At 36.3% G+C, this 7403-nt stretch overlaps 1 long non-coding RNA gene across 2 annotated transcripts; it reads right to left on the bottom strand.

Annotated features, from left to right (window-relative positions):
* Positions 1–3064: 3064 nt before the first annotated feature.
* Positions 3065–6399, bottom strand: LOC113333712. Of its 2 annotated transcripts, XR_003352237.1 has the most exons (7): positions 5939–6399; positions 5603–5637; positions 4658–5373; positions 4506–4568; positions 3854–3930; positions 3576–3770; positions 3065–3500 (listed from the first exon to the last, which is right to left on the bottom strand). It is a non-coding gene; the product is annotated as an uncharacterized LOC113333712 (long non-coding RNA). The 2 variants fall into 2 exon arrangements; XR_003352236.1 differs by having other exon boundaries at positions 4506–5373.
* Between the last annotated feature and the right edge of the window lie 1004 nt (positions 6400–7403).

Genomic DNA, 7403 nt, shown 5'->3' with positions numbered 1-7403 from the left:
AAGGGAAGAGGCTCGAAACATGAGAAGTGGTGAAACCCTGGTAGAGATTGATCAAAGATGTCGTGCAAAGTGGCTACGTGACAACGGAGAGAAGTTCCGATATGCAAGTTGTTATGAAATCTTAAAAATGTTGCCCCAATTTAATCTAACTTATCAATTCTAAGTTCTTAATTATTACTTATGTAGAAAACTTTAAATGAAGATTATTATTTATCAAAAAAAAGTGCAATTACATTAACGATTTATACAAACCACGAAATAACAACTAAGAAAAACTCTCAAACTAACGATTACCACCAAACTAATGATTACCACCAAATACATAATCCCCTAAGCCTGTTGGATCTTTTGAAAACTCATTATTTGGACTCTAAGATGGTGGTTGAGTAGCATCACGTGAGTCATAACCTTGAAATGGCACCGGAGGCATTGCAGGTGCTTGAAAACGGTGAAATGCTGAACTTGTTGGGGGTATAAATCATGGATTGCTTAAATGCATCCAAATTGACGTGTGCACCACCAGGAGTAAGTACAGGACCTTGAGGAATGAAACCAAGAGGAGACTGGAAATCCGTCTCCAAGTTTGCTGCTGTTGGTGGTATCTGAGTCTCTTCCACCATAGTATCTTCCATCGGAGTGTCATGACGACTTCTACGACCTCTACGACTTCCACTTACACGACTTCCATTTGAAGTCTCAGGCAATTCATAACTCAATTCATCCCTCAAAGCCTGCATCTGACTCAAGTGAAAATTGCGGAATTGATAGGTAAAATGCGCATATTTGTTCAACTCGGTCTGATACTCTTCTTTTGTTGCATCCACAACATCGTATGGATAGCTATGTTGCATACCTTCACTAGTAAGTGGAACTGTAATAACATCTTCACACGGTGATAAAGTCTGGACTTCCCAAGATATTGGAGGCATATGTGACCCCATTTGAGTGCTAGGGTACGTACATGGTTCGCCCGTCCGTGGTGGGGGTTAGGATGGAAGATCTGTAAGTGGAAAATTGCGAATTGCTGGAAACTCCACACTACCTAAGTTTTATGGATGGACAACAATATTTAGTTTGCATACCTTTTGGAACCAACTGTAGTAATCATAGTCATTTTCTGGTTATTTGATCAAATCATCAGCTTCTTCCCAAGGTTGTCCATTATTTATCAACTGTATCCAATCCTCATGTGAAATAATTGAAGTTGGAAACAAGTTGACTGCTTTTACCTTTCTTCTTGTAACTAAAAATGATATCTTTCTCCTTAGTACCAAATACCCTGACCACTAACTGGACTGTAGAACACGCTTCGCTTAAGGCTTAACCGAAGCATGTCTTGTGTCACTGGTTCATTGAACTCATCTATTATTGTATACGGTGTTGGCGTAGCGTTGATACTAGTTCTGCACACTTGTTGCATCCTTTGCATAGCAGCAACATTTTGACCATCGTTAATCTGGCCAATCCAATTATCAACTTTGTACTTGTACACGACTGGAAAAATTAATCGTTTATCATGAAGATCAGGTTCGCTGATCGTAAAGTAAGTATACCACCAATACAGAAAAAGAACATTGACAAAAATTGATGTGTTAGTACATTTCACCACTGAAAAATAACATTGATAATAAATATAATAAATAGTTCTTACCTCCAATATGACCCAAAATGCATTTAAGCTATTTGTCTTCTTAATTGAGCAATCACCGAGACATATGTATAGCTTAGCTAAAATTGCAGAACCCCAATCATAATTTGGCGCTTTACTTAAATCTTGTAAAGATTCCAGAAAACCAACTAATGACACTGAGCTAGCATTGGGGGAAAAAACTTGGCCTAACATCCATAATACAAAAATCCGTTCAAGCTTGGGATAATCTTCAGCTCTGTTTATCCCGTTGGCATTGTAACGGCGCAAAAAAGCCTTCAACCCAGACACTCTTAATCCATATGAGTGTAAGTCTCTGGATTCTGGCTTTCCTCCAGTATCATTTGAGTACAAGGGGAATAATTGTTTTCATCTTCCTTCTGGTATCCACTTTAATTGGTTAAATTGTAATATTTCACCCTCATTTTTTATTCCAGTCAATATATACAAATCTAACGGTGTGAACCCTAAAAACAACATGGTCATAAAATTAAAGTTTGTATGTGGAACTAAAATTTGTATCAAATTAAAATTTGTTTCTGAACTAAAAATTAAACTATTGAATGGAAGAAATAGAACTTACCACACTCAAAATCCTTGAAAAGGAAGGTATGTGCAGTGTTCCACCAACGTTCACAAATAACTCGCACAATTTGAGTCCTGTGGTTTTTGCCTTTCATGAAATATAAACGCTGCCAGGGATATCTTCTCAAGGATGCTTGAACAGGTTCTGGGAGTAACTCATAAATTTCACTTAGCTCAGACCACCCACCTCTTAATTTAGGTAACAAAACTCGCTCGGAATGGTTGCATAAATGCGTAGATGTTACACCCAGATCCAACTAGTTGCCTAACATTAGCGAACTCGTGCTCTTTATCCTGAATCCATACGATATCACTATCTGCAACAGATTTTCCTTTTTCCTTCCTGTTTCTTTTCCTTTGTCTTTCCTTTTTGGAACACATTTTTAAAAAATCGCTCTGGTCTGCTCTCTAGAGAAGGGAAGAAAGAATTTTTGTTTTGTGAATGAAAACTGATAAGAACAAGGGTATTTATAGGTGGTAGAGCACCGACCGTGAACGGTCGAGATTACACCGCTACACCCGGCGGTCGCTACAAAACCTCTAGATGGAAACTCGACCGCTTATTCATTTCCCCATAGTGGCGTGCACCATTTGCACGTCCACCTGGCATGACAAAATAACAAATATACTCGTTACCATAGGAACCGGCCTAATGAAACAAAAGCTATCACCGAAACTCCCCATATTACAATGTTTATCATTGACCTTCACTACTCAGTACATCAGTGGGGAAACATATGTTAAGGTCCCTAATGGCTAATGCCACTCATGCTTATTTCACCTTGTAGATTATTGCAAACACATTTAGTACACCAAACTCTACATGGTTTCTTTCCAAACCCACAGTATATATCATGTTAATTGGTCCAATAACGGTACTACAGTTATAGAAAAATAATGGGCAAACATAAAACCCAAAGTGCACATATGAGGAGATATGACAAAGATTACCAAGATGCAAGATTCACATGCAATGCTCCTTGGTATCACATTAGCGCACAGATGCATTGTGCTTGAGAATGTTTACTATCACTGTGATACAAAAAAAAGTAACAAACAATCTAGTTGGAGATATCTGTGAAAGGTGAAACTCATTCACTATATAAATGTTAGAATGATTCAAACTACCAAGACTTCCTTATACGACTGGGGAGCTATTGAAGAGCAAATGTGTGTCAGAGGTGTGTTCAATTCCATTTGGAAAAAAGAACGGTGTGCAGTCTTCGCATGACAAAAACGTTGTGCAGTCTTCAATTCATCAATTAACCTGTGTTCAATTTACTATTAGCTTGAGTGAGAATAACAAATGAAAGGTAAAGGGTACACAGTATAGGTTGCTTACATTTTGGTCGAGCAACAACACAACCAAACTGGTAACCTCTTGGGTGAGCATCAAGTCAACTTCAAGCCATTTACGGGTGATCCTAACACAGATCTGGCATGGTTAGCAATTCAAGAATCTGGCTAACTGCCATATACATGGTAACTGGGTTTTCTTGGTAGAGCTACATCGGAGTTAAGATACCATTGAAATTTCCTGCAATACTCGGCCAAAAAGCAGTTAGACCCAGATGTAAAATTTAGAAAAAGAAAAAAAAGAAGTAAATTTGATTAACTTACCTCTAGAAACAAAGGCAATCCCTGGATTTATTTCAAAATGCCAAAGTGTGCCAACAATTTCATTTCAACTTTCCGATCTATGTCATGTAAAAACACATCAGTCACACCTCGTGAGGAAACTAATCTCATGGCGCATCAATCATGTTCAAATCCCATTCGTTAACTTACACCTCATCAGTAATATGTAACAGCTTTGCACATTTCATTGATAGAAAATACCATTTCTTACCTGAACTCTTGTTGAATTCAGTTGGAAATAGTTTCACACCAAAATATTAAGACATTCCATCAAGATATTAGTGTGTTCAGGCTTCCCGCAACGGAAACCCTTACATGAATCAAAAAAGGAAGAAAAAACTTCATAGGCTAATATAAAAGGCCATATTTTAATGGCGAATGAGCCAAACCTGTTTATGCTACTGGTTCATCATTGATGTGATTATAAAGAATGAAAATTTGGTTTTGAACTGGAGTCCATAAAATAAATTGAAAGGAAAACGAATCATAAAAGAGACAGGAATAGAACTAATAAGAACTTAGGCTATTACATTCCCTCGAAAATACATTTTCAGAACTTATTTTCGGAAGATGTAGAAGGTAGAATTAGGATCCATTAAGTATGCATAATTAATATATAATCAAGGTTACTAACCTCATATAAATGGAACTTCCTTCAGTACTGAATACAGTCGATCCTTTTCTTGCGTCTTTCACTCTTTGCATGAACAGCCAAGAAATTGCAAAACACGGTAAACATGCAGCTATTGATCAAAAAATGAGAGAGAGAAAAGTTAAGTGAGGCACCTCTAGATACACAGGCTTTTTCACTCACCATGCGCCCAAAAATCTCAGCAGCTACGATTATGCAAAATGGTGTTTACCAACACATAATGCAAGATGGTGTTTACCAACACAATACAAATACGGTATTACGCCAGTTTCCTCCTACTTCCATAAAAAATAACAACTATAACAACACACATAAAGATGATAAATGTGCATCGCTGTCCAGTTTTTCTTTTTTTGCCTCTTCCAAGAGGAATTGAGGGAAACACTACCAAAACTACAATTGTATGCGCGTATGGATTTTCTTGAGTATCTACAATTACAATATCGGATTAATTGGTGGTCATTGCACAAAGAGAAGACTTAACTTATATGCCATCTGCTGGAGTCGAACCCACAACTACATGGCTGAAGGCCATGTGCACTACCAGTTGAGTTAAGATAGCAAGCAAGAAGGTAGTGTCAAACATAACATATCACAGAATCATATCTATATTACATTTCGAGAATTTGTTTTCGTGCAACCATAAACCTGTGTATTCACAGTAGGACGTCAACATTTCAAAATCCAACTTACATTTCATATCTAATTGATTTAAACATATACACGATATAAGAGCAATAATGTGATGGCAGCATATAACGTTGCCAACAAATTTAAGAATAATGGCAACTATGTAACTTGGTTGTGGAGCCTCTTCATATTTCGATAATATCTGTAAAGAATGGTTGTCCTGCCAGCAATACAAATATAAGAAATAGGCTCGATGGAAGCAATACTTGATCTAAAAAAAAAAAAAAAAAACATGTGCATATAGAATGATGATTTTCTTCTCTCGCTTGCTTCGATCGCTAAGTTCTTACTACAAATATCTTTACCTGAGTGATTGTACAGACTATTACTGGTATGCCAAAAAAATAATCCAAATAAAACCTTTCAGTTCAGGTATATGATATGCTTACCGTAGCACTTGCAACAATCTGCTGGGCCTCTTGTTCTGCACTCAGTAACAGTAAAAATGAGAGTATGTCAAAATAAGAAGCAAGATCTTATCAATCATGAACACTATGAATAAAAAAAAAGACATTACTTGAACTTGTGAATGTAGAGATATACACTAACTTGGAAAGTAGAAACTAATAAGAATATAACAAAGTAGATGGAGGAAAGTTTTTTAGTCTCATGGAAGGAAAAACAATGGATATCACACGTTAACAAACAAATTACTGATCACAAACTCTAATATAAGCGATTTAATTAACTCTAATACGATAAACACTAAACTTGGTTCATATTACCTTGGTCAGATTAGGGTTCTTCGTTACAGATACACCCAACCGTGAATCAACTCTAATCTCTGTAACAAAACAAAAGAGTTAGTAATCAGATTAGGGTTCTCATAATTTGTAACCCAGTAATAAACAGATGTTTTAATGAAAAACAAAGACGCATAGGGTTCTCTGTAACAAATAGATGTTTTAATGAATATAGGGTTCCGGAATAGCATTTGCTATATCGATAACATCATCAATTTCCGCTTGGCTTCTCTCGGCTTGGATCGCAACTGGTTCAAGATTACTTTGTTGTAGTCTGCTAGATCGCAACTGTGCATAGAATGGTTTATGGAGTAGAAGTGAAAGGCGTAACTTCCTAGCAAGCTTGGTGACCTCCTTGTTCATCTCAGGTATTTGATGCTGAAGATCCATGGTTTGCTGTAGAAGAAACGTAGAGGGAAAGGTTTAGGATGAACGAGGAAAGGTCTAGGATGAACGATTAGAGTCTCAAGATTTAGGTTCAGGTTTATAACCGGTCAACCAATAGAGCCTTGCCAAGTGTCCTTTCCAGGTTTATTCCGAGCGATTGTGAATACTCTTTTTTTAGTGATTCTTTTCTATAAGAAAATGGTGACGCTCACCATTCAACGTGGGGTTCATATGAGTTATGATTATAAAAGAGTAGATGAGCAAAAATCAGACTTTATTCTTTCAAATGAACATAAAATCTTTATTCATTATTATGGACAAAAATCAGAGTTCATTAGTTCGTTATTATGAACAAAAATTAGAGTTTATTCGTCAAAATGAACACCTATCAAAAACAAACTAATTCAAACCTAGAAAAGAGTTCATTCTTTAAAATGAACACACACGAAAAAACAGAGTTCATTCTTTCGAATGAACACCGAATAATTCAAGATTTAAAACAGAGTTTATTCTTTAACATGAAAACACAACAAAAATTAGAGTTTATTTTTTCGAATGAACACCTAATAAAAAGATCTAAAAATAGAGTTCATTCTCTAAATCTTCATTATCTTCATCGTCTTCATCATCTTCAACAACATCAACAGTAGCAGAGAAGAAGAATACAAGAAATCTTCATCGTCTAAAACCTAGAAGAAAAGGAAGAAGAAGGATTATTTTCATCATCGTCTCATCATCATCTTCTTCGTCATCATCGTCGTCTTCATCATCATCGTCTTCATCATCTTCATAAACAAAAAGAAGAAGAAAAAAAGAAGAGAGAAAGTGGATCTGAAAATAGAGGAGGGAGAAAACAAAATTGAAAATGATTCCCTTCTCTCTTAATAATTGAGTATATATATGGTCCCGAAAGGGTATTTCTGTCACTACCAAAAGACAATTACCTCATCCACGACGTCATCCCGGGTGGGTATTATCCAACCTATGACAAACAATAATTTCTATGACCAAACAACACTATATATTTAAAAAAAGACCAAACAGATAGTTGACTAGGTCA

Source organism: Papaver somniferum, unplaced genomic scaffold, assembly GCF_003573695.1.
Source record: "Papaver somniferum cultivar HN1 unplaced genomic scaffold, ASM357369v1 unplaced-scaffold_133, whole genome shotgun sequence".
NCBI lineage: Eukaryota > Viridiplantae > Streptophyta > Magnoliopsida > Ranunculales > Papaveraceae > Papaver > Papaver somniferum.
Note: the sequence above shows the minus strand (reverse complement) of the source record. Positions and strands in the feature narration are given on the sequence as shown.